Source organism: Petaurus breviceps, unplaced genomic scaffold (genome assembly GCF_028583685.1).
Source record: "Petaurus breviceps papuanus isolate PSGF00001 unplaced genomic scaffold, PetGlider_PUasm1.0 91133, whole genome shotgun sequence".
NCBI classification, from domain to species: Eukaryota; Metazoa; Chordata; class Mammalia; order Diprotodontia; family Petauridae; genus Petaurus; species Petaurus breviceps.
Window position 1 is genome coordinate 25,691,351 of NW_027187419.1, and position 27,208 is coordinate 25,718,558.

The 27,208-nt window shown below is 36.4% G+C and overlaps 1 pseudogene; it reads right to left on the reverse strand.

Moving 5' to 3' along the window:
* Positions 1 to 5,231: 5,231 nt before the first annotated feature.
* On the reverse strand, positions 5,232 to 27,208 carry LOC138154876 (actin-like protein 6A pseudogene; annotated as a pseudogene).

The window sequence follows — 27,208 nt, forward strand, 5'->3', positions numbered from 1 at the left end:
AGAAGTAGGTCTTTTAAAAAATAAATCTTAATATTGGTTTTCCTTAAGTGCACATTAAGTATATTATTGGTGATTTCCAAATTTAATGCCTCCCTTGATCCTTCCCCTCCTTCTTTGACTTAGTAGGCAGGGAATCAGGGGATTAAATGAGATGGAGCAGTTCATTTATAGTTTTGCTATTTGAAAACTTCTTTTCATTTTTTTTCCAGTGTATTCTTATACTTTAACCTTATGATGCTTTAATAAATTACCAACCCAAATCTTAGAAAGCTGTCAACCAGTCAAGATTGAAAGGATTCCCAGATATAGAGATTGAATTTAGAGGATAGATAGAAGCTTTTTTTTTCAATTTTAATACTTTTAATATCCCAGGTTATATACCTTAATCTGTATAATATGTGCAGCCAGTCTTGCTACACTATGGACTCAGAAAAGGTTCCTCACTGCAGTGTAAGTGGGGAATGTTCTGAGGGCTTCTGTCTAAGCACATTATTCTTTTTTTTTAAGCAATTGGGGTTAAGTAACTTGCTCAAGGTTCCATGGCCAGGTGTTTCTGGGTGGGTGCTAAGTGTCTGAGCCTGGATTCGATCCCCAGGTCATCCCAACACTGGAGCTGGTGCTCTTACTGGCTGTGCTACCTGGCCACGCTAAACACATTATTCTTAAAAGCACTGGGAATACTTCAGTCATTTTAGGAAAGGCCCAACACATACACTGAATACCTTCTGACATAACTTCTGGACAGGGATCCTGTGAGAAGTGCTGTTATTGCTCTACACACACACACACGCACACACACACATCAGTTCCTACGTAGATAATTAACTGATGGATTACATGGCAGTCTGATCTCCTGTACATAGTAGAAAACAGTGAGTGGGGGAATGATCCATTTATGAAGGTTATTATTTCTTCAGAACTATCATTATTTGCATATCTTTTACACAGGTCACTGTCAACATATAAAAAAGGAAAAAAAAAGCCTATTTAATTATAGTCAATTGAATGGCGCAGTAGGGGTGTGTATGCGTGTGTTTAATTTTTCACCCTTAATCTTACTTTTCTTAACAAGAAGTGGGCAGCTTGTTTTAACAGTTTCTGGAATCATGGCTGATCATTATGTTGATTAGGGATCCTAAGTCTTTCAAAGCCATTTACCTTTACAATATAATTACCATTGTATAAATTATTCTCCTTGTCCTACTCATTTCACTCTGCATCACTTCTAAAACTCTTCCCAGGTTTCTGAGCAACCATTACTTTTGTAATTTCTTTCAGTAGAATAGTGTTTCATAAATTTATATAGCATACCTTGTTCAGATATTTTCCAATGATGAACAGGCTCTCTATTTCTAATTCTTTGCCACCTCAAAAAAAGAGTTATAAGTGTTTTTAATAATCAGAGTTTAATTTAAAACTAATAACTTCCTTGAGGTACCCACCCCCCCATTTCTTTCTTCATTCTCTCCTTTCCCTCCTATTTCCCTATAGAGTGAAGTGTATTTCTGTGTCTAATTCAATCTCTATCTCTGTCTCTGTTTCTCTCTGTCTCTCTCTATCTCTGTCTCTCTCCCTCTCCCTCCTCTTCCTCTGTGTGTGTATATGTGTGTATTCTTCCCTCTTGTGAAAAGTTCAAGTGAGAGAAATAATAAAATGTAAATCCGTACAATATACTTTCTCCTCATTTCAGAATAGGTTTCCAGATTATATGGGATATTTTCCTTAGGTTTCTTTTTCCTTACTCTATTCCAGGGTATTCCATTTCCCCCTTCTTTCAAGTATTATATTGGGGGAAAATCATCAAGAAATAAGAACTACTATCAAGACTTGACTGTTCTTGCAGCCTATCCTGCAGGAGGTTTCCCCTGAAAGTCTTTAATTACAGCCCCTGTTCCTGGATCCTGCATGAGTCTGCTATGCCCTGTATAGATTTAAAATCTTATCTTGCTCTTGAGTATAGTCACTGGATACTGTTCTCCAACATTTCCATCTATCTCTCCTTATTGACCTTGCTATATTTTCTAGATTGGTTCTGATATATGGGATGGTAACAGAACTCCCTCTATTTCTTCCTGTTACTCCAACATCTTGGTTTCAAGTAAAAGGGTTTTCTTTGTACTTTTCCTTCCTATTTCACAGAGGAGTCAACTATATCCAAATATAATTTCCTTTCCACATTCCCACAAAGTAGAAAAACTGGAATAATTGACCCTCCTAATGATTAAGGCATTGTTCAGGTACCGAAATTTGGATAAATCTCCAAATTTTGAGGGAATTATATATATATATATATATATATATATATATATATATATATATTGATGATGATGATGATGACAAAAATCACCCTATATGGATTTTCTAAGCAGTTTGTGAGCTGGAAATAACTCAGGATAAGTTAGTGTTAGTTAACAAAACATAACATTATGCTTTCTATAGAAATTTTAAAGGATATGGTACCCTTCTTATATGACAGCAAAAATTATCAGTCTATGTTTTATTATATTCTTTATCATAATAACATCTTGAAAACATTGCTTTTATGATATTGATTCTCTTGAGAGGTAAAGCAATGATTTTGCTCATTCCTAATGTATGTTGTTCATTTCTAGGCTGTGAGAGAGGGATTTCTAGTAACAAAACTTGGTCCTGAAATCTTTTTTTCTATACCTTTTAAACCAGTTTCCTATGTTTTGTCTCAAAAGATCCACACAACCATCCTAAAATCAATAGGTCAAATGAGAAAACTAATGCATAGAATGTTTAATTACTTGATCCTCAAGTAAGTCTTGACAATTCAAAATCTACAACAACTTTCCCATTGGTCTTCTTTCTAATAACAATAGCCTCATCTCTAGTTGGGACCTTTATCACCTCTGGCCTTTTAATTGATCGTTCTACTTGGTCTCTTCCATATCCAATTATTCTACATAATACAGTCAAAATGATATTTCTAAAATACAGATTTCACTGTGTCATTTCTCTAGTGAAAAAAATTTCCTGTGGTTCCCTATTATCTCTAGGGTCATCAATTCATATGTCCTAGGAGGATAGGGTTATAAAATCTCAGGGCCATAGGACCACAGACCATATTTGTTAGTATCAGATGTCACACAATTAAAGGATCTTGTCTGGAAAGTACCTTACAGGTCATCTGGCCTCATGTCAGACTTTAAAGAAGAAACTAAGGCCCAAAGAAGAAAAATGACTTGCCTAAGGTGATATATGTACACACACGTATGTATGCATATGTATACATATATATATATGGGAAAGAGAGAGAGAGAGAGAGAGAGAGAGAGAGAGAGAGAGAGAGAGAGAGAGAGAGAGAGAGAGAGAGAGAGAATTGGGACTTGAACATAGGCCTTCTGATTCCCAAACCTCCAATGATCAATCATGTATAGCCTTTTATAGTATATCTCCAACTTAAAAATATTTGTTCATGTTTCTCTCCTAGATGGATTATCTTTTTGAGGCAGACTGACCGACAGGTTATTGATCATACTTGATATCTCATCTCCTATCTTTTCAATTTTTCAATTTTTTTCCTAATTAGTTACAAATATTCTCTCTCCTTCCCCTTCCCTCCCCCACCAACTGAGAAAGGAAGAAATAAAGCCCATTACAGATATATGTAGTCCTGAAAAATGACTTTCTGCATTAACCATATCGAAAAGAAAAGAAACAAAGCAGGAAAAGAACACGTGTGATCTACACTCAGAGTCCAACACTTCTCTCTGTAAAGGTGGATAGCATTTTTCCTCATGAGCTCTTTGAAATTGTGATTGAGTATTTTGGTCAAATTTCTAAAGTCTTTCAGTTTAAATTGTATTTTACATTACAATATTGTTTTGTAAACTTGTTCTCCCAGTTCTTCTTGTTTCATTCTGTATTAGTTCATACAAGTCTTCCTAGGTTTCTCTGAAACCATTCCCTTCACAACAGTATTCTATCAGACCCATAAAACAATTTGTTAGGTCAGTCTCTAAGTGATAGGTAGTCCCTTTGTTTCCAATCTTCATTTCCACAAAATGAGTGAGTATAAATATGTTTTGTGTCTATGGGGCCTTTTCTTCTTCATTTATGTTCTTTGGATTATAACCCTAGTAACAGTTTGATTGTGTCAAAAAGTATGCACAATTTAATAACATTTTGAGTAGTGCTATAAATTGCTTAATGGGGTAAGTGGAACATTTCATTCTACACTAACATTGGATTAAAGACCCTGCTTTATATAGATTCTCCAGGGTTTTTATTTTGCTTTTTTGTCAACTAAACCTTGCTGATATAAGATGGTAAAATGCATTTGAAATTATATTAATAATGATTGAAAGCACAGTTATCACCCATAGGATGTATGTGGTCAGCAAAATTCCCTAAGTGAAAATTGAACCAAAATAATATGTAATTGGGAGATAATTAACAAAATGAATAAACATATAATAAAGCATAGATAATGTTAATTTGTGTTTTCCTAAGTTGGGAATCCATTTATATTTGAGTTTGACACCAATTATTGGTAACTTTTATTTCTTCCTCTGACTATTACTCAATTGGAAAATGATTATGATTCTTATAAATTTGGCTATTCACTCTGTATGTGTATGTTAGAAAATGCGATCATTATCAGAAAATAGGTGCAAATATTTTTCCCCAAATGTGAAGCTACTTTCTAATTTTATCTGCATTAGTTTTATTTGCACAAAATTTCTTAATTTTATGTAATTAAAATTCCCCATTTTACCTCCATTGAAACTATCTATCTCTTGTTCATGAATTCTTCTCAGGTATTTTTTAGGTAATTTCTTCTATGATCGTCTAATTTATTTTTAATAGTAGATAGATATCTTTATTATTTAGTTTTACAAGTATGAGGTAAAGGTATAGGAAGGGAGTTTTACTAGTCAGTAAAAATAAATTCTACCATTCATTTGAAAATCAGTATGCTAACCAGAGGGTTGAAAATCAGTTTACTAAAAGGAAAATATTTGGAGAAAATAACATACAAAAAATATTAAAAACTTATAGGAGTCATTGCTTTACAAAAAAGGCAAAAACTCATTTTAAGCTATATGGCCAGTAAAAGGCTTTAAGATTTGTTAAGTGGAAATTGACACATTCAAAAATGTATAAACATTCTACAAAAGACATTCATTTTTGTTCCTGAATATACTAGAATAATGAAACATGAGGGACAATAGGGAAGGCCACAGTTGGTTTATTTTTTTCTTTCAGAACTGACTTTAAGGGCATTTACTTTCTACACATTGTTTTCCCCCTTCAACATACTCTTGTTTAGAAATCCACATCTGTTGAAAGGTACCCAGAGAGATTAGAATTGAGCCACCAATCTATGAACTAAACTGCCAATTCCACAGTTGTGTTATTTGCAATCAACTTCAATCTCATACTCGGAGGTGTCTTCTGAGATAGCATGCAATTCCATCAATCTGTGAAACTCTCTATCAGAGTGTTTTCCCCTGCCACTATGATACTGCCATAGAGGCCTAGTCTGATTTCAATGTCACTAATCCCAATGCTTGTGGTAACAACATGACTGGATCCCAACATTGTGTTACTTGATAACACCTTCATGGGTCAAATAACCCTTCAGGAATCTTGAGTCACGCAGTACCAAAGTCACTGTTGCAACCATTGGGAAATTAATTCATAGTGAACTGTTGGCATCTGTGCAGTCACTTGCTGATCATAAGTTGAATCTGAGACTTGGAGCACAGAAGCTTGAAAATCTTGGATCACAGAAGCACACATGATATTGTCCCAAGACCTCACAACCTGTGGCAACTTTTCTTTTCTCTTCCAATGTGCTGGGGATCCTTCACAAACAGCCTCCTTTGATGTAATCATGTATGGAGGGATCAATCATTTCTTGGAACAGTTATCTGCACAGCATGGTAATAAAATCTCCTGTAAGAGGTGATTTCACAATGCTTTGATGAAGGACATATACATCAAGGCCTGAAATGGCAGTAGTATGAGTGTTTCCACTATCCATAATTAATCCTGGATTGATTAATGGAAATGACCATTAGCAAATGCTATAAGAACTGCAGTTTTACAAAGAAAGAATGCAGGGATGTTGTAGTGTTCCAATATCAACTCTGTCAGTTTCTATCTTTTTGTTCTGGTATTCCATGGTGGTTCTGATATTAGAACAGGGTGTGAGTTGGCTTCTGATTTGACATGCATCTTGTGTGATCCAAAATAGCTTGGAAGCTGTCCTGTTCTTTAATCATTCCATTCTTTAAAGGCAATATTGCCTCCATATTCTCTCTTGTAACACAGAATGCATTGGTATCTATGTAGTATGTGGGACTTCCTTGTTTGCCTTTATACCCATCTATCTCCATCAATGTGCTCCCATCATCCCTTTCAAGTACCACACTAATACAACATTTGGGCAGTCCTCACCAGCACAGCCAGCTCACACTGTGTAGGAACCAATGTCAAAAACAAGAGCCCCAACTTCATCTCCTCCAAAGATACCCTTGCTGCCACAGCTGTGCTAAAGTGGTCCTGGCCCAGCCTGTATTTTTTTACTGTCTGTAGTTATTTTAAATGAAATTTCTCTTTCTATAACTTTCTGCTATATTTTGGCAATATATATAATGTGGTGATTTATGTGGATTTATTTTATATCCTGAAATTATGCTGAAGTTCTTGATTGTTTTAATTAGTTTTTTATTTGAGTTTACTTTCTTGGGATTTCTTGAATAAACTTTCATATTATCTGCAAAATTATAGTTTTGTTCCCTCTTTCAATTCCCTTCAATTTAGCAAGTATTTATCAAGGGCTTAATATGTTCCCAGAACTGTGTAAAGTACTAGGGATACAAATAATAAAAAGAAATATATTACTTGCTCTCAAGGAGCTTGCAACTGATTGAGGAAAGACAATATACAAAAAGGAAGTTGAAAAGAGGGGGGATGGAGAAAACCACCAGAAGGTACCTCATGTGGGTAGAGTTTTATGGAGTTGAAACCAAGTAGAGATGCTGCTGAGAAATGAAGAGTTAAATAGTTGTTTATGTTTATCCCATTAATTTTCTTTTCTTTTCTTATTGCCGGAGCTATTATTTTTAGTAAAAAGCTGAATGGTAATGGTGATAAAGGACATCCTTTATCCACTTTTAATCTTACTGGAAAGAATTCTAGTTTGTCTCTATTTTAGTTAATGCTGACTCTTGCTGTTAGAGAGATATTTATTGTTTATTCATTTTCAGTTATGTCCAACTCTTTGTGACCTATGTTTTTTTTTTTCTTCTGTTTGTTTGTTTTCTGGGGGAAAATACTGGAGTGGTTTTCCATATCCTTCTCCAACTCATTTTACAGAGGAGAAAACTGAGTCAAACAGAGTTAAATGACTAGCCCAGGATCACACAGCTAATAAAGGTCTGAGACGAGATTTAAATTCAAATCTTCCTGACTCCAGGGCCAGGACCCTATCCACTGCGCAGCCAAGCTCAAAAAGTTTTTCTACTTCTCTTAAAATAAACATAAGATTTTTTTTTCTTTCCTTTACTTATTAACATGACCAATTACACTTATAGATTGACTAATATCGAACCAGTTCTGTATTCCTGGCATAAATCTAGCCTAGTTTTAGTGCATGATCAGTGTAATATATTACTATAATCATCTTGTTTATACTTCATTAAAAAATTCCACATCAAAATTCATCAAGGAAATTGTTTTGTAATTTCTTTTTCCCCCTATTATCTTATTTATATTTTGACTCTTTTTGATTTATGAAGACCATATTTGTATAATAGAAGTAATTTGATGGGACTCCTTTACTTATTTTTTCTTTTCCTTTTAAAATTATTTCATAGATTTAATCCATATTTATAATAGTAAAATGGTCTGGTTGTACAGATAATTTTCTCAGCAATCACAAAATGTTCACTTTACAGTTCTTCTCCCAGAAAAATGGCCCTCTACTCTATATCATCCTTAAGCTTTATCCTGAATTAATTTTTTTCTTAATACAAGAATAATTTAATGAGTCAGTCACCTGAAGGTTCAATTGTGCCCCTCAAACCTTTATTAAAAATTAGAGAAAATATGTAATTATTTAAATATTTGGTATTTTGCACTCTATGTATAATCTATTATGTCTTACTCTGCAAACATTTAGGTAACAAAATAGTAAACAAAAAAAACACCCACAGTTTCTCCTTAAAGAATCCAAAGTTAATAGAAACAGGACTTAAATGTAACTCCAGCTCTCACCACCTCCAACGCATGTAAAAGGGGACTCTAAACCAAAAGATGGAGCTACAGAACCCACAAAATGATACAGAGAAACTAAAATCTCCCTGAAGACAGCCCAGCAGCCTGCACAGTGCCCTGGGAGCTGAGCTCAGCTCCACGCCCAGGTTTTAGCCCCAGGGTGGGCCTGAGTAGCCACCTGCTTCAACGACTCCACATCACCAGCAGCTGTGGCAATCCAGAATTATCAACACATAGATGCAAAGGACAAAGTAAGAGGTCAGTGCAGTGTGTTCTTTGGGAACCATTAGTATGGGAGGTTTTGCCCCTGGAGCAAGAAGCCTCTTAAGGCTGTGGCTCGGCCACCACCACATGGCAGCATTAGCTTCTGGCCTGCAGAGTGTAGGGGGACCAAGTGACCAGTCTGAGGGGTTTTTGCTTTTGGTTTAACCTCCTTGGATTCTGGATTGTAGTCTAGGGTCGAGGGCCTGGGATGTGTGACCAGCTTGCCAGAGTCTGTGGAGGCTTCAGAGAGGTCACCCAATTAATAACTCCGGCAGCTGAGAAAACACCAGCATTTGGTATGAAGCTCCCCTGTCTGGTAGCAGAGTCCTATTGTGGCAAAAAGCCCAAAAGACAAGTAATTGAGTGGCAACATGACCAGGCAAAGGAAACAAAGCAAACAGAAGAACTCAACATAAGACTCCTATTTTGGGGAGAAAAAGGAGCAAAGCATGGAATAGGAGGAAGACAGTGAAGTCAGAACTCCTGCACCAAAAGATTCAAAGGAAAATACGAACTGGTTACAGGCCATAGTGGACCTTAAGAAGCAGATAAAAGAAGGGGAGGAAAACCTGGGAAGAGAGATGAGAATGGCGCAGGAAAATTGTGAAATGAGAGTCAACAGCCTGTCTGAGGAAAATCACATCTTAAAAAATAGACTCACTCAAATGGCAAAAGAGGCTCTAAAAGGCAATGAGGAGAAGAATGCCTTAAAAAGCCAAATTTGCCAGATGGAAAAAGAATCTCAAAAGCTCACTGAGGAGAATCATTCCTTCAGAATTAGATTGGAGAAAATGGAGGCTAATGACTTTATGAGAAATCAAGATACTGTTAAAAAGATACAAAAAATAAAATAATAGAAGGCAATGAGAAATAGCTCATGGGAAAAACAACTAACCTGGAAAATAGATCCAGGAGAGAGAATTTAAAAATTATTGGACTACCTAAAAGCCATGATCAACTAAAGAACCTAGAAATCATCCTCCAAGAAATTCCCAAGGAAAGTGCCCTGATGTTTTAGAACCAGAGGTCAAAATAAAGGTTGAAAGAATCCATTGATCACCTCCTGAAAAAGATCCCAAAAAGAAAACTCCTAGGAATATTATAGCTAGGTCATGAGATTCCCAGATCAAAGTGAAAATATTACAATCAGCCATGAAGAAACAATTTGAATATTGTTGCAGCTTCTACACTGAGGGATTGCAGGTCTTAGAATATGATATTCCAGAGGTCAAAGGAGCTGGGATTAAAACCAAGAATCACCTAAACTCACAAAACTGAGTATCATGTTTCAGGGGAAAATATGGTCATTCAATGGTATAGAGGACTTTCAAGCATTCTTGATGAAAAAAACAGAGTTGAATAGTAAATTTGACATTCAGATACAAGAAGCAAGAGAAGCATGAGAAGGTAAACAGGGAAAAGAAATCATAAGGAACTTAGCAAAGTTGAGCTATTAATATTCCTAAGTGGAAAAATGAAAATTATAACTGATGAAACTTTTCTCAGAATGAAAATAGTTGAAGGGAATATATATCTGATGTTATATGGGCTTATGATTACATATGTGAATATGTTTATATATGTTTACAGGTATACGTAGATAGACAGCACAGGGCCAATTTAATAGGAAGGGATGATATTTAAAAGCTGAAATTAAGAGGTGAGAGAGGATTATAATGAGAGGAGATGGAGAGAGACAGAATGGGGTAAACTATCTCATATAGAAGAGGCAACGGAAAATGGTTACAATGGAGGGGAAGAAGAGGAAGGCAAAAGGTACTGGGTCAACCTTATTCTCATTGAATTTGGCTCAGGGAGGGAAAGACATATACACTAAATAGGGTAGCTCCCCCTACAGGAGAGTAGAGAGGAAGGGGATGAGAGGAGGGATGATGGAAGGGAGGGCAGCCTGGGCGGGGACAGAATTTGGAATCACCCACTTTTGAAAAGGGATGGGATCAAAGTAGAGAATAGAACAAGTGGGAAATGGGATAGGAGGGAGGGAAATATAGTTAGTCTTGTACAATGTAACTAGTATGTTAATGTTTTCCATTAGCTACACATGTACAACCTATACTGAACTGCTTATCTTCCCAGTAAGGGTGGGTGACTAGGGAGGAAGGGAATGAATTTGGAATTCAAAGTTTTAAAATCAAATATTTAATATATACTATCATTAATACTATTTTATATGTAATTGGAAAATAAGATATACAGGCACTGGGGCATAGAGATCTACTATGCCCTAGATGAAAAGTTGAAGGGGGTATGGGAGAAGATATGTGAGAGAGCAGATTGGAGGAGGGGATATCCTGTGGGACTGCTATTTTGGGGTGGTGGGAAGGGGAAAGATGGGAAGAAAATTTGTAACTCAAAATCTGGCAGAAATGATTGATGTCAATCAGAAGTTAATAAAGCATTTGAAAAATGAAAAAAAACCATAAGCCCAAAAGAATGAAAGAAAAAAAATGCAAACTTTTTTTTGTACTTGCTTTTTCTTCTAGTCCATAAATGCTTTTTGAAATTAGAGAGAATAGTAAACTTCTATGGTTGCATCCCAAAGATATCCTAGAAGTGGGAGGAAGACCCATATGTGTAAAAATATTTATTGCAGCTCTTTTAGTGGTGGCAAAGAATTGGAAATTGAGGGGATGCCCATCAATTGGGGAATGGCTAAACAAGTAGTAGCATATGAATGTAATGGAATACTATTGTGCTATAAGAAATGAAGAGCACACAGACTTCATATTTACCTGGAAAGACTTATACAAGCTCATGCTGAATGAGAAGAGGAGAACCAGGAGACATTTGTACACAATTACAGATACAATGTATGTGTGATAGACTGGACTCTTCTCAGCAATGCAAGGTTATAAGACTACTCCAAAAAACTCATGATGGAAGGATATACCTAGATTCAGAGAAATAACTAGAAAGAACAGAGTTTGAATGCAGACTGAAGCAAACTACCTGCTCTTTTTTTGTTTGGTTTTGTTTCTTCTTTCCCATTGTTCATTCCATTGCTTACAATCCTTCTTGACAACCTGACTAATGTTTGATGTAAAAGTATTTGCATACCCTATACTTGATTGCATGCTGCCATTGAGGAGGGGAGGGAAGAGAGAGAGGAGGAGAAAATTTGAAACTCAAGGGATTGTGGAACTGGACCTTGTAAACTTAAAGTAAACAAAGAAATTAATAAAGAAAAAAATACAAGGAATGGTATATATGAAGAGAGTCTTTAAATACCCTCAGGTTCTTACAGTGAGCATATTTGATTTTATAACTAATGACTAAAGTGCTATGCCACATAAAATTCTAACCAATGAAAGCAATGCAGCTTTGTAGAAGGTAGTTTCTGTCCTTATATTTCAGATTAATTGATATTAATTTACATAAAAAACCCATTAGTGTATTGAAAAGTAACAATAATTACTTTCAATAAATTTTAACTTTTTTAGAGCTTTCTTTTAAACATTGCATTCTCAGTTATAATTTTCAGTCATGGAAACAAAGAAATGACAAACATCTAAATACAAAATACTCAATTATGTTCTGTTTTAAAAATATAGTCACCTGGGGTGGCCATGTAGCCCAGCGAGTAAGAGCACCGGCTCCAGTGTTGAGAAGACCTGGAGATCGAATCCCGGGCTCAGACACTTAGCACCCACCCAGAAACACCTGGCCATGTAACCTTGAGCAAGTTACTTAACCCCAATTGCTTAGGGGCGGCCAGGTGGCTCAGCGAGTAAGAGCACTGGCTCCAGTGTCGGGATGACCCGGATCAAATCTGGGCTCAGATACTCAGCACCACACCCAGAAATAATAACTGGCCATGTAACCTTGAGCAAGGTACTTAACTCCAATTGCTTTAAAAAAATAAAAAATATAGTCACCATATGATTTAATTGATATAAATACAGCAGTAATCTTGTTCAGAGAATTACAAAAGATAGATTTTATATGCTTTGCTTTAAAATATATTCTAATAACATTTGAAAATATTAATACACTTCTTTAGAAAATGGCAATTTGTTATTAATCTGAAACTGCTGCAAAAGGAGCAACAAAACAAATGGCAGCAAACAGAAATGAACTAGAACATTTGAAAATTTTAGCTGACTAGTAGAATTTGCTTACTAAGTAAAAAGTTTATACCATATTATTCCATTAAGTTGAAAGTACCATGAATGAGAAACCAAAGAAAAATCACCTTGAAATCTAATTAATTTGAATGTTCTGGGAGTACATTTATAACTTAAAAACAAAGTTTTTGCACAATTCCCTGAAATCTCTTTTGGCCTTCAGGCTTTGTGCCCTGGTGCTTTTTCTCTGCTCTCCCTCATTTCCTGTCACTGGAATACTCTCTTCTGTTATCACCCTGCACTGTGAACCTGCTCAAGGCCCCAGTTTCTATAGCTGTCCTTGTCTTTCTGGCTAAGTTGTCCTGAGGTGGATAATGACTCTGATTTTTCTTTCTTTTCCTAATCAGAATTTGATCTGGTGCATTCTAGGTCATTATGAAGAGGTGTGCTGGGGGAGTAAAGCAAAGGTGCTTCCTTTCACTGCACTATTTGGGCTACATGCCCTCCATCTCCTCTCTTTTCAGATCTCAAATATACACCACTCCCTTCCGATATCTTCTTTGAATCCCTAATTTCCTTCAAAGAATACCTCAAATACCACCTTCCATACAAAGTCTTTCCCAATCATCTCTGCCCCTTCCCATTTGTGAGTGTTCCATCCCTCTTGAAAGGTATTTATTTTCTATTTACCTATTTTTCTGTGCATCTATTATCTCTGCTCTCCACCACATCTCCTCCTTCACCTCCTGATATAAGCCCCCTGAGTTCCTAGACTATTTCAATTATGTCTTCATGTCCTCTGAAATTAGTGCAGTGCCTTACACATGTAGATGTTCAATAAGTTTGTTCTTTTAAGTCAAAAAAAGGGGCTCTTTTAGGATAACTAAATTATTGAATGTCAAACCTGGGAATAGAGCTAAATTCTTTACTTGTAGTCTTATTTTCTTTCTATTATATCATGCTGCCTTTGAATCAAGTAAGATAAATCCATAGATTACATTTCTCTGCTACTATATATCCTCTGACCTTATCCATTCAGCTGTTTTTTCTACATAGTTTTGCTATGTTTCCAGTTTTAGTCTGCATTTATATGCTCAGTCATCCCAGCATATTGCAGAGTTGTTTACACATATTAAAACTAGGAGCCTTGTTTTCTGGTAGTAGACCTGTCAATAATTGTCTATGCAATATTATGCAAATCACATAACACTTTGGGAATCAGTTTCTTTTTCTGTAAAGTGATGGGGTTGAAAACACTTCACTTTTAAGGTTTCTTGCACCTCTAATAACCTCAAAGGCTAAGTTGTTCCCTTCTTCCCTAATGACAACTATATCTGAATGGGACAAAATTAAATAATTCACTTACAGCCTTTAAAACAATTTGAATGAAAAGTATTATCCCAATAAATGAAAGATGATACCAATAATAATGATGATGAGTCTGGTTACTAAAATGGAGATGTACGTAAATCAGGATATGAATGGCAGTGACAGTCAGTGACAGTAAAAACCAGTGACAGTAAATCCTTGGTCTACTCTGAGATATAATTCTATTTCCCCATTAATTTCAAAAAGGCCTCTCTGTGAGGAACAATGCCAACATCAGTACCAGCAAGGACAAGAAATTGAAATTAACCAGCCCTAAAAGAATCTGACTGGAAGTTTCTATTATTGCAATGTTGCATTCTCTCCATGCTTTGTTTTTATCATTCTCCATAAATTGTCATCATGTTCCTTTATCAGTTTAGTCAATGGCCTTTATCAGTTCATATGTTTGTGAAAGAATGATTGTCATTCCAATTTGAATGCATTTTACAGGATTTTAATTGTATGGGGTTCAAATCCCTTTGGAAGGATGTGTTCAGAAAAATCTACTGCTCCTTTTTTCTTTTCCTATGTGTACTAGTGTTTGATCTTTTTCCTCCTCCTCTGCACCTAATTATCTGTGAACTAGTTCCTGATTTTCACAGAAACAGCGAACAACTCTTTGAAATGAAGTAAAACATAAGGTGTATGTGCTCCTATTATGAATTCAGTATTTTTCCAGAATTTGCAGTTAAATGAATGATTGATCACATGGCTATGTCCTCAAAGGTTAAGTCTGTTTTGTCTATCACCTGCCTAGTTATTTTTAATCTCTGAGTTTCTCATACGATATTACAGAAGAATTTGTCATTTTATAATTCTAGTGTGAAAATGCCCTCCACCAGAACAGATCATTAACTGACTCTAACAACTATGTTTAATTCAAGTCACTTGGTGAAGCAGAGATACACCTTGTTCAGAGTCACATATGTTTCAGAAGAAGAATTCAAACCCAGGCCTTTCTAACTATGAGGCCTCTCACTAATGTCATGCTGTCTCTCTATTTTTCTCTTTTCTTCTTTAAATAGCTTTTATTTGATCCAAACATGATTACTCATTATTCTCTAACCTATCATACCATCTCCTGTCTCCATGATATTTTCACACTTTCACCTCCATCTCAGCTCTGTTTATTTTTTTAGACAATTTCCCCATTCCTGGAATGTTCTCCCTTCTCATCTCTGCCTTCTGGTTTCTCTGGCTTCTTTCAAATCTCAGTTAAATTTTACCTACTATTGGAAAACTATATCTATCCCTTTTAACTATATTCCTTGTGTTGAATAGTTCCTATTTATCCTATTCTCTATTTACATATCTTGTTTGTACATAGTTGTTTGCATGTTGACAACCCAATTAGATTGTGAACTACTTGAAGGCAGACACTATCTTTTTCCCCCCACATTTGTATTTGTATCCTCACTGCTTAATACAGTTCCTGACACCTAGTATTCATCTAAGAAATGTTTATTCAATGAATCAATGAACTAATGTTAAGGCTAAGTAAACTTCAATTTGTTGTTAACTGTTAAATATCCTGTTCAACACCTAGAATGTATATTGACTTAATTTCTATCCCCAGTACTTATCACGGTTCCTTACAAAGAGTAGGCACTTAACACACCTTTAGTGACTGACTGACTATAATGAAGCAACTCCTTTCCCCAGCCATAATATGCCTTTATATTTGTTGAAAACTTTTTCTTCCCCAGTTCAGGTGCTGAGTCATTATGAAACTTTTCCTCTCCTTGCCAGCTGAATGTAATCTCTCATTCCTTGAGTCTTTCTTAGTAATGTGTACATTTATTTTTGGATATTGTTTTCTATTTCTGGTAGGACCCGTGGTTTATTTGGTGGAAGGAGATCCCAGGGAAGAAATTCCTTCTATCAAAGCTAATTGTTATATTTGCTGTTGCTTATAGCCTTAGAGAGTTGTAAGGGGAACTGGGAATTTATGTAATTTGTCCATATTCACATAACCAATATTTGTCAGAAGCAGGATAGAAACTCAGAATTCCCTGATTCTGAGGCCAAGTCTTTATCTACCACATTATAATGCCCATCTTCTTTGGGAATAATATATCCTATTTATATTTTAATTGTTAGTGTACATGTTTTATCTCTTCCACTAGATTATAAACTCTTTAAAGGCTTGGATTGTGTCTTATTTTATCACCATCATAAGAAAAAATCAAACAGCAATGCCTCCTACATAAAAGGTATTTAAATGTTTGCTGAATGGAACTGAATCAGATATAGTACAAACTACAGACTAGAGGTAAGTGTACCCTTTCTCTTTTCAGGTTATATCATCTCACATGAATAACCTAATGGATGTGGTTCAAGATTTACCACATGTGTTTCCATCTTGCTCTTCATATTTGTGTGGTAATGAACTGGGAAAAGAAATACAAAAAGGCTAAGGACGAGAAAAGTAATAATGCATGACAGTTCATTTGTGTCAATAGTAGGGATTTAATTGGAGCCATGCACCACATTTCCTTTTAAGCACGCTCAGTATTAATATTTTTGCAAAGGAATGATTGAGTGATTAAAAAAAAAATAGTACTTAGTTGCAAAGTAAACTTATTTTCTAGACCTTCCCTTGTGAAACTTACAAGTCATCACCAACATGAATTAGCATCAACTAAGTTGTTTCCTTATTCTAGGGAAGGGAAGTGGATGCTTATGGGCTGAAGAAAAATTAGTTCTTTTCACACCATTTTTTTTTAACTTCAGAAAAGTGAATGAGAAAATAAATGTTTAAAGAAAAATAGGGAGGTGGAGAAAGTCTGATTCAATGAAAATCAACAAAAAGTTACTAAATATCTCCATAGCTTGGAAGCTCTAGTAGTATAGCAACCCTGGGAGTTTGGGTTTGGTCTTAGCTGTTTAACACTTTGATTAACAGCTCATCTAAGAGCAGATGGAGTTACTGGCACAGTTTTAGATTACATATCGCCCTCTAACTGGAAATATTGAGGCAAAGGATAGGTGACAACTGTGAAATATTTGTGAGGGATCTTTGGGAGGAAGGAGATGAGTGTGCTTGATGGACAATAAGGCTTCTTCCAACTCTAAAATTCTATAATATTTTTGCACAATATCATTTTGATAAAGATTTTGACCTTAAAATACGAACAGTTTGGGTATCCAAACGCAGGGTTGCATGTTGATAGGGGAAATGTATACTGGCCTATAAGTCTGACCTAATTCCAACAATAGGCATACTCCAGTGGTCTGTCGCTCTATCTCAATTTTTCTCGCCCTGACTTCTGGTGCTCCTTAATCAAAGAGAAATCTTGGTCAGAGACAAGGACCTGTGGATTTCTAGAGCAGCAGTAGCCCTTCCCCTCCTTGTGTTATGATAGTCTTAGTTGATAAAGAGCATCCTATTTGAATAAACCCTATAATAAGTTTCCATTCCTTTTAATTCCCAGGGTTTTCCCCTTGCACATAAGATACAAAGAGAGTTTACCAGGCTGTGTCTAAAATATGTTTTGGTGAAGGGTGCAAATACAATTCACTGACTTGTACCATATCTACCCTCCCCACTTCCAACAGAGTAGGGATAAAACCCCTCTGACAATTATGTGCTGGTCTAGGGTTGAATAAATGGACCTAACTTCCACAGGACATCCTCTTTGACACTCCCTTGTGGCTTGAGGCAGAAACTCATAGACCATCTACTAGAATCAGGATGGATGGTGAATGTCCATATTCTAAGAAATTATACATTCTCATAAATTTGAAAGAGTTAAAAATGTGAAATGCCTTAGAGTTCTGTAGCTTATAGTTACATTCAAATATAAACATACCAAACCACAAAATATGAGGCTAGGAAGGAACCGCAGTAGTTTGTCTTAGAATTCTGAGTCTGGAGTCAAAAAGACCTAAATTCAAATCTAGTCTCTGACACTTATGAGTTCTCTTCCCTTGGACAAATCACTTAAACTCTGTTTGTCTCAGTTTCCTCACCTTTCAAATGGGGGATAATAATAACACATAGCTCCTAGAGTTGTTATGAGGATCACATGAGATAATATTTGTAAAACACTTTGCAAACTTTAAAGCACTCTATGAATGTTTGCTATTGTTTCATCATGATCATGATCATGATTGGTTGTTATTTTGGGAATCACATACCCAGAAGAAATCCTCCACTGTAACATACATGATCATGGTCATGTAGACTCTGTTTGAAGATCTTCAAGGAGAGGAAATCTGACCCTTCTCAAAGAAATTCATTCTGTTCAAATAGTTAGGAAGTTTGGTTCACTTTCTTGATCATTTTCCCCCCTATATCAAGCTTAAATTTGCCTATTTGTAATTTTCACATATTGTTCCTGGTTCTGACCCTTTGGAAACAAATAGAATAGGTTAATATCTCTTTCCTATGACAGCCTCACCAATACATAACAACAATCACCTCCCTCTGGCCATTTTTTGAGTCTTCTCATCTCTAGGTTAAACATCTAGAGTTGCTCAACCAATCCTCATATGGCAGAAATTCAAGGCCTTTACCACCCTGGTTCCTCTGTTTTAAATCCTCTCTAGTTTATATATTTCCTCCTCAAATTGGCCTAAAACCTAAGATAATATTCAAGACATGTCTTATGTGGGCATTAGACTTTCCAGAAGCACTGACTAGAGAATTGCCATGGAATGAATAAAATACTTTTCTATAATATATATAAGCACTATGATAAACAGAGAAAGGGTAGTGAAGAAAGAAGTCAAGACTAAGGGAAGGAATGTTGATAGTATGATCAAATTGAAACTTACTGGGATTTAGATTCCAAAAACACAAATTTTTATTCTGTCTCTACAACTCACTTTTTGTATAACCTTGGCCATCCAGTCTGTTTGTACTACAAACTCATAGTCTACAAGTGAGCATGGTAGAACAGGTGAAAATACTGTGATATGCTCTTATAGAATTTTTAATTCCAAATTTAATGGCTAAAGAATACACACACACACACACACACACACACACACACACACACCATAACAGGAATTGGGAAATGGGGAGACTTCATTTCTGCATTTATTTTGTCCTTTGATTGAGTTGTCTATTTTTTCTTTATCAAACCTTGCCTTAATGGAAAGCATTGAAAAACTTGGAAACCAATTCTAGATTGAGTACACATGACTGAGTGTACAAAATCTGTGACCTATTTCAACGGCCTTTGACTTTAACTAGCTATGAAATGCTAGTTTGACCTTAGAAATGAAATTCTAAGAGTACCATTGCAAGCATTAGTTGACATAAGTGTGTTTATGTGTGGGCAACCTAACACTTTTTTAAGGATAATTTAAACCAGATCATGTAGCCACCTTTGTGTGAGATTAGCCTTAAAGGCTAACAAATTTTAGGTGACCTATCATGGATCTAATGAAGCAGCTTTTCCCTGGATTTCAAAGTTCTGGGGTTTGGGGTTTCATTGCTTAAAAGTCTAACATATTGTTAAAATTGGGGCAAACCTTTGTGTAGGAAGGAAAGACAAACAAATAACAATTCCATACTAAATACACAAAAGCTTGCACCACATAGCTCTGAAAATGACAACAAAAGAGAGTATAATCAAGTGTGGCTAACAATTAAAAACCAACCTAGCAGAATATTATAAATTTTAAGAACCTTTCTCATCAAAACAACTTCTGTTAATTTATAGAAGAGAAAAAAAAATAATTTAATTATAGTATAAGGAGTACGGTGTGTGCCTGTGTGTGTATGCACATGCACAAATGTGCAAAGATAATTTCGTTTTGTGGCTTCAAGTGTGATTTTTGAAAACAAATATATCTTAGAAGTTACTTTATTGAAGTGTCTAGGAGGCACAGTGAATAGAGTACTTGTCCTGGAGTCAGGAGTACTTGAGTTCAAATCCAGTCTCAGACACTTAACACTTAGTACCCATGTGACCTTGGGCAAGTTGCTTAACCCCAATTACCCTCCAAAAAGCAAAAAAAAATTACTTCATAGTATCATACACACACACCTTAATTGATAAAAGCAATAGTCCAATATCTCATAGTTGCAGAGGACATATTTGCAGCATTCAGAGGTTTAGAAAATTTAGATGAACTGATATAGAAAGAAATAAGCCATAACACTAGAAATTACTGTAATGGTGATGCAATTTGAATTTGATGACCCCTTTTTGTGTTGGCAAGTAAGCAGGTACTTAGCACCTTGTTTCAATTTAAGCAAATTTCAAATTAAGCAATTCAATTTACTTAGAATTTAGTAATTGATCAAGCCTCTGTTGGGAAAACAGAAGGTATGAACTCCTGTCTCCTGTTCCTGACCTAACAGGAAGGGGTTGGCTGAAACAGGAAACTAATGCTGTGCATATATAAGGAAAAGCCCCAAGAAGGGAGAGTCAGAATTTCTTGGGACCAGCATCTGGAGGCAGAGCAGCTGCAGAAGAGAAACGAGAATCAAGAACTGAGTCAGAATTTCCTGAGAACTTGTGGTGGTGGAACTTCTTCTGAAGAGGATCCCAGGAGCCTACCCCCCCCCCCCACAGACACACTGGATAAGGTGATTCTGATTTTTTGTACGAGCTGCAGAAGACTGAAGAAATATGAACAAGATGCTAAGACTTTGTGGCTTGGTTGAGCCTTGAATTCCCCGGGAACAGAAATTGTGAAGGATTTGAGATGGACTGGACCCTGTGAACTCCACTGTGGAGCAGGACCTACCCAGAGAGCTGGACAAGGAACTGGGAGCTGTCAGCCTTTGAATCCAGGTGACTGGTGGATTCAGGTAGGAGTTGCCTGCCTAGGGTCAAGATGAAAAGACCTCTCCATGGGTAGTGAGTAGTGATGAAATTGTAGTTTACTAGTGACCTAAGGGTGGAGGGTCTGTGTATTTTCTAATGATTATACTTAGTGATTAATGATACTTAGTAATTGATTGCTGAATACGTGACTGATTGAGTTAACTTAGTGTGCCCCAGGAGTAGAAGAGTTTGACTATTGTACTTTGAGATGATTATTCTTTCTTCAAACTTTGTGGTCACTATGGTGGAAACCATGTGGACATTTTAAAGATAAGCTTTTGTGAATACTATATTGTGATTTTCTGTGATAAGTTGTAATATTGTGAATACTGTACCTTGATTTTCTGTGAATGTTTTATGGAATAGAGTGTTCACTATACTGTGCAATCAGAACCTTAAAAGCTATTCACAGTAGCATTCTTCTAGAAAGCTGCCCATGCATGTTGTTTCAATTGCATGCACAATGAGTACAACAGTGTAAAGGCCAAAACACTAAAACCCAAAATGTAAAACTCTTAGACCAGACTTAGTCACAAAGAAGAGGTGAGAAAATGAACCTCTAGCAATCTTTACAGAATTGGATGACTTTGTGTGAAATAGAACATATTGACAGATTTGTTTGATATGTTTGGTGATTTTGATGAATTGCTTCTTTCTTTTCTTTCTTATAAAATCTTTGTTAAAAAGTATCATTGTCTACATAAAGTGAGGGGAATGGGGATACTAAAAAATAATGGAAATGCTAAAAATATATTTTAACTAAAAATCATCTATTCACAGACCAAGAGATATTTTGATTAAGGAATGGGAGAGGAATGAATAAGCTCAATAGACCATATCCCCCAGTAAAGCATATCTTTACCATGACACAACTGGCTATAAGACAGAGGAATACAAGGTGTCACTGTGCTTATTATTCATTAACTATTTTTTTAATTTCATTCTGTAAATCGTAAGCTTAAAAACTCTCTTCCAACAAAGTATCTCCCATGCTTATGTGAAAATTCTTCTAATCACTAATAGCAAATGAAGCAAAATCACAAAATATATAAAAAGTAAATACAAAGCTCCTTCTGTAGAATCGGTACAGAACTTTCAGCAGGACCACTGATCCCTTTTTTATTGTTAATAGTGATTAGAAAATGTATATTTTCTTGGAAGAAATCATCCAAAAATACTTCTGAAACAATAAAACTCAAAGAAAACAAAACTGAAGAAACATTGGCTTTACAGATTATTCCTGTTTTGCTTTTGTTTTGGCTGCAGTGAGAAAAAATTCAATGCAATTGCTGATATTTGTGAACAATTATTTAAAAGTCTGCAATTTTCAGTTCAACTTCATGACTCCACAAGCCTGTCATTTACAATCCCACTAATTGCATTTCCTCATTAGGTATACCAGGAACAGAATTTGAGGGTTTTTCCCCCTAATTTTGCTCACTATGGCACATGCTGTTGGCAGACTTTTTTCTGTTACATTTTTACATTGTAATCAAATATTAATTGCCTCATTTGAAAAATGAATAATTGTGACAATTTATGAGGAGCATCTAATGCTTATTTTCAGTCGTTCATTGATTTGGACTGAGACTTGTATTTGTTTTATTAATAAAGTCTCCTTTTATTAACATGAAACATAGGTAAAACTGGCTATATTATTTGTTTGATTCTTGAATATTTCCCTTGTAAATTAGGTAGATTGACATCCCTACCTCTCCAGATACATGTGATGGGATTCAAATTTCTAATGCTCCATATGAATAAGAAACATTTGTAAGTGTGAGGAATTGCATGTCATTTGATTAAATTCAATTGCAGTGGGTATGTAATCTTACCAATAAGTGATGATATTTTGATTTTGTATTTGTATTTGATTGTATTTACTGCATATATTAATAATACAAGATACTGATCTATTAATGATACAAGAGGTGCCCTGGTTTCATAAATAGCATGCTGGATCCAACTTGAGAAAAAGCCTCGGATCAAACCCTGCCTCTGATACCTTCTACATTTGTGACCATGGGTAAATCATTTAACCACTGCTAATCTCAGGCAATTCTAAAAAAAAGTATAAGATATAATTATACTACAATCTGTATCAGTATGATGAAGGGGTGAAATCACATGTTCTTGCAATATTGATATATGTTGTTAATAAGTAGACTTAAGACAAAATTGTACTCTCAGAGTCAAATTATTTTATTAAAGAAATAAGATAGAGTTACAGAATGAATAGAGAAAATAAGAAATATCAATCAGTCAAATAACAAACACATATTAAGCAGTTACTTTGCGCCTAGCACAGTGATAAGCAGAAGATAAATGCCATGTAATCTTCAAGGAATAGCATGTGGGGGGGGGTAACCTAGACTTTGAAGTGTCTTTAGGGAGGCATGAATTTAAGAAGATTAGAAATGTGGGAAGGGTCAAGTTTTGAAGAACATTTCATGTCAAATAGAAGATGATATTTGACCCTGATAGTAATAATTTCAGCCACTGGAATTTATTGAGTAAGTGGAATGAGTGATGATATGATCAAACTTGAACTTCAGTACAATTATTTCTTTTTCATTTATCAAATGCTTTATTAACTTCTGATTTACATCATTTATTTACACCAGATTTGGGTTACAAATTTTCTCCTGGATTTCCCCTACCCACTTCCCCAAAATTGCAGCCCCACAGGATATCCCCTCCTCCAATCGGCTCTCTCCCATATTTTCTCCCATACCCCTTTCAACTTTTCCAGTAGATCTCTATGCCCCCGTGCCTGTATATCTTATTTCCCAATTACATGTAAAATAGTATTAATAATAGTATATGTGTGTGTTTGTGTATATATGTATACACACACACACACACACACATATATATATTTAAATATTTTATTTTAAAACTTTGAATTCCAGATTCATTCCCTTCCTCCATTCATGCCCACCCTTACTGGGAAGATAAGCAATTCAGTATAGGTTATACATGTGTGGCTAATGCAAAACAATAACGTAATAGATATATTGTAAAAGACTGACTATATATCCATACCTCCTATCCCACCTCCCACTTGTTCTATTCTCTACTTTGATCCCATTCCTTTTCAAAAGTGGGTGATTCCAACTTCCCTCCCCACCTAGCCTGCCCTCCCTTCCATCATCCCCTTTCTCCTCCCCTTCCTCCCCTACTCTCCTGGAGAGTTAGATACCCTATTTAGTGTGTATTCCATTCCCTCCTCAAGCCAAATTCAATGGGAATAAGTTTGACCCATTCCCTTTTGCCTTCCTATTCTTCCCCTCCATTGTAACCATTTTCCCTTGCCTCTTCTATATCAGATAGTTTACCCCATTCTATCTCTCCCCCTCTCCTCTCATTATATCCCTCTCTCACCTCTTAATTTCACCTTTTCAGTATCATCCCTTCCTGTTAAATTGGTCCTGTGCCCTCTATCTATGTATACCTGTAAACATATATAAACACATTAACATATATATTCATATGCCCATATATGCTCATATATAGACATATATTTCTATTCCCTTCAACTAGTGAGAAAAGTTTCATCGTTTACAATTATTGCTTTTCCATGTAGGAATGTTAATCATTCAACATTGATAAGTTCTTTATGATTTCTTTTCCCTGTTTACCTTCTCATGTTTCTCTTGCTTCTTATATCTGAATGGCAAATTTTCTATTCAACTCTGGTTTTTTTCAGCAAGAATACTTGAAAGTCCTCTATACGACTGAATGACCATATTTTACCTTGAAACATGATACTCAGTTTTGCTGGGTAGGTGATTCTTGGTTTTAATCCCAGGTCTTTTGCCCTCCAGAATATCATATTCCAAGCCCTTCCATCCCTCAGGGTAGAAGCTGCCAAATCCTGGGTTGTCCTGGTTGTGTTTCCACTATATTCAAATTGTGTCTTCCTTTCTGCTTGTAATAGTATCTCCCTAATCTGGGAAGTCCAGAACATGGCTATAATATTCCTGGGAGTTTTCTTTTGGGGATCTTTTCCAGGAGGTGATCGGTGGATTCTTTCAACCTCTGTCTTGCCCTCTGGTTCTAAAACATCAGGGCAGTTTTGTTTGAGAACTTCCTGGAGGATGATTTCTAGGTTCTTACTTTGACCATGGCTTTCAGGTAGTCCAGTAATTTTTTAATTATCTCTCCTGGATCTATTTTCCAGGTCAGTGGTTTTTCCCATGAGATATTTCACATTGCCTTCTATTCTTTCATTTGTTTGTATCTGTTTAATAGCATCTTGATTTCTCAAAAAATCATTAGCTTCCATTTACTCCAATCTAATTCTGAAGCAATGATTCTCCTCAGTTAGCTTTTGAGATTCTTTTTCTGTCTGGCAAATTTGGATTTTTATGGCATTGTTCTCCTCATTTCCTTTTTGAGCCTCTTTTGCTATTTGAGTTAGTCTATTTTTTAAAGTGTGATATTCCTCATTCAGACTGTTGACTCTCATTTCATAATTTTCTTGCATTGTTCTCATTTCTCTTCCCAATTTTTCCTCCACTTCTCTTATCTGCTTCTTAAGGTCCTCTATGGCCTGCAACCAGCTTGCATTTTCCTTTGAAGCTTTTGGTGCAGGAGTTCTGACTTCACCGTCTTCATCCTGTTCCATGCTTTGTTCCTTTTTGTCCCCAAAATAGGAGTCTTATTTTGGAATCATTTGTCTGCTTTGTTTCCTTTGCCTGGTCATGTCACCCCTCAGTAACTTGATCCCTGGGGTTTTTGCCACAGTAAGACTCTGTCACCAGACAGGGGAGCTTTTGTCCCAAATGCTGGGGTTTTCTCAGCTCCTGGAGGTATTAGATGGGTGCCCTCTCTGAGGTCTCCACACGCTCTGTCGAGCTGGACATACACCCCAGGACCTCCTGCCTAGACTGCAATCCAGATCCAAGAAGGCTAAAGCAAGAGCGATTACCCCTCAGACTGGTGCTTGGTCCCCCTACACTCTGCAGGCCAGGAGCTGAAGCTGCCACGTGGCACTGGCTGGCTGTGCCAGCATCTCAGCAGCTTTTCACCCCAGGGGCAAAAGCCACCCACTCCCACTTACTGGGTCCCAAAGTCCAGACTGCACTGACCTCTCACTTTGTCCTTTGCATCTATGTTGATAAAACTGGAAGGTGCCACAGATGCTACTGATCTGGAGTCCCCTTGCTGGGCAGCTGGGCAGGCCTGCCCTGGAGCTAAAGTGTCAACATGGGCCTGGGCTAGGCTCCCAGAGCACTGTGCTAGCCGATTCCTGCCGGCCTGCTGGACTGTTCTCAGTGGGAGGTTAGCTTCTCTGTGTCATTTTGTGGGTTCTGCAACTCCAAAGTTTGTTCAGAGTCCCCTTTTTACATGGTTTGGGGAAGGTGGAAGCCTGAGCTGCGGGGAGGTCCTGCTTCTACTCCGCTATCTTGTATTATAATTGTTTTTAAAGCTGAATTGAGTACAGATTACAGTGGGAAGAGAATTGAGGTTGGAGGATGAATTAGAACACTATTATAATAGTCCAGGCAAAAGATGATGAGGTTCTGAGCAAGGACAGTAGAGGAGAAATAAAAGGTAAGGAATGGAGGAAATAAGCTTTTATATAGGACCTACCATGTGCTGTGTACTGTACTAAATTCTTTCAGTTTTTAAATAAATATTATTTTATTTAATCCTAACAACAATCCTTCAAGTTTGGTATTATTAATATCTCCATTTTACAGTTAAGAAAATGGAGCCAAATAGTGGCTAACTCACTTACTCAGTGACATCTAATAAGTGTCTGAGGTTGTATTTGAACACAGTTCTGGAAAAATGTCTTTTCTGAATTTCTTTGTTGCTGATGATGACAGCACCAACCTTCCAGGCATTCACAACAATTGCAATGTTAATCTAGACTTTTCAGAACTCTGTTTGGCTATGATACTGCTAAGCCAAGATGGGGAAGTTACTTGCTTCTTCTATGAATCTTATATTATGCAAGGAGTATTCCCTTTTACACAGAATCCTTAGAGAGCAAACAGAAGAAAAGCTAGGCATATCATTGTCTTTCTCAGTAGGAAAGGAGAATTTTACTGTTTAATTTCTTTATTATGTACATTAATGCCAAAGTGAATCTCTACTTCATTTTTGTTAATCATTTAATAGTAAGAAAATCGTCTTAGAAAATAAATGATGGGGACGGAGTCAAGATGGAGGAGTAAAAACAAAACCTCTGCTGAGCACCAGTTTCCACCTTCCACACTCCATATGAAAAGGGGCTTCTAAACAAACTTTGGAGCTTCAGAACTCACAAAATTACACTGAGAAGCTAACCTCCCGCTGAGGACAGTCCAGCAGGCTGGCAGAAATTGGCCAGCGCAGGGCTTTGAGAGCCAAGCCCAGCCCGACCATTGAGGCTTTAGCCCCAAGGCTGGCCTGACAAGCCAGCAGCCCAAGGGACTCCAGATCAGCAGCAGTTATGGCCAT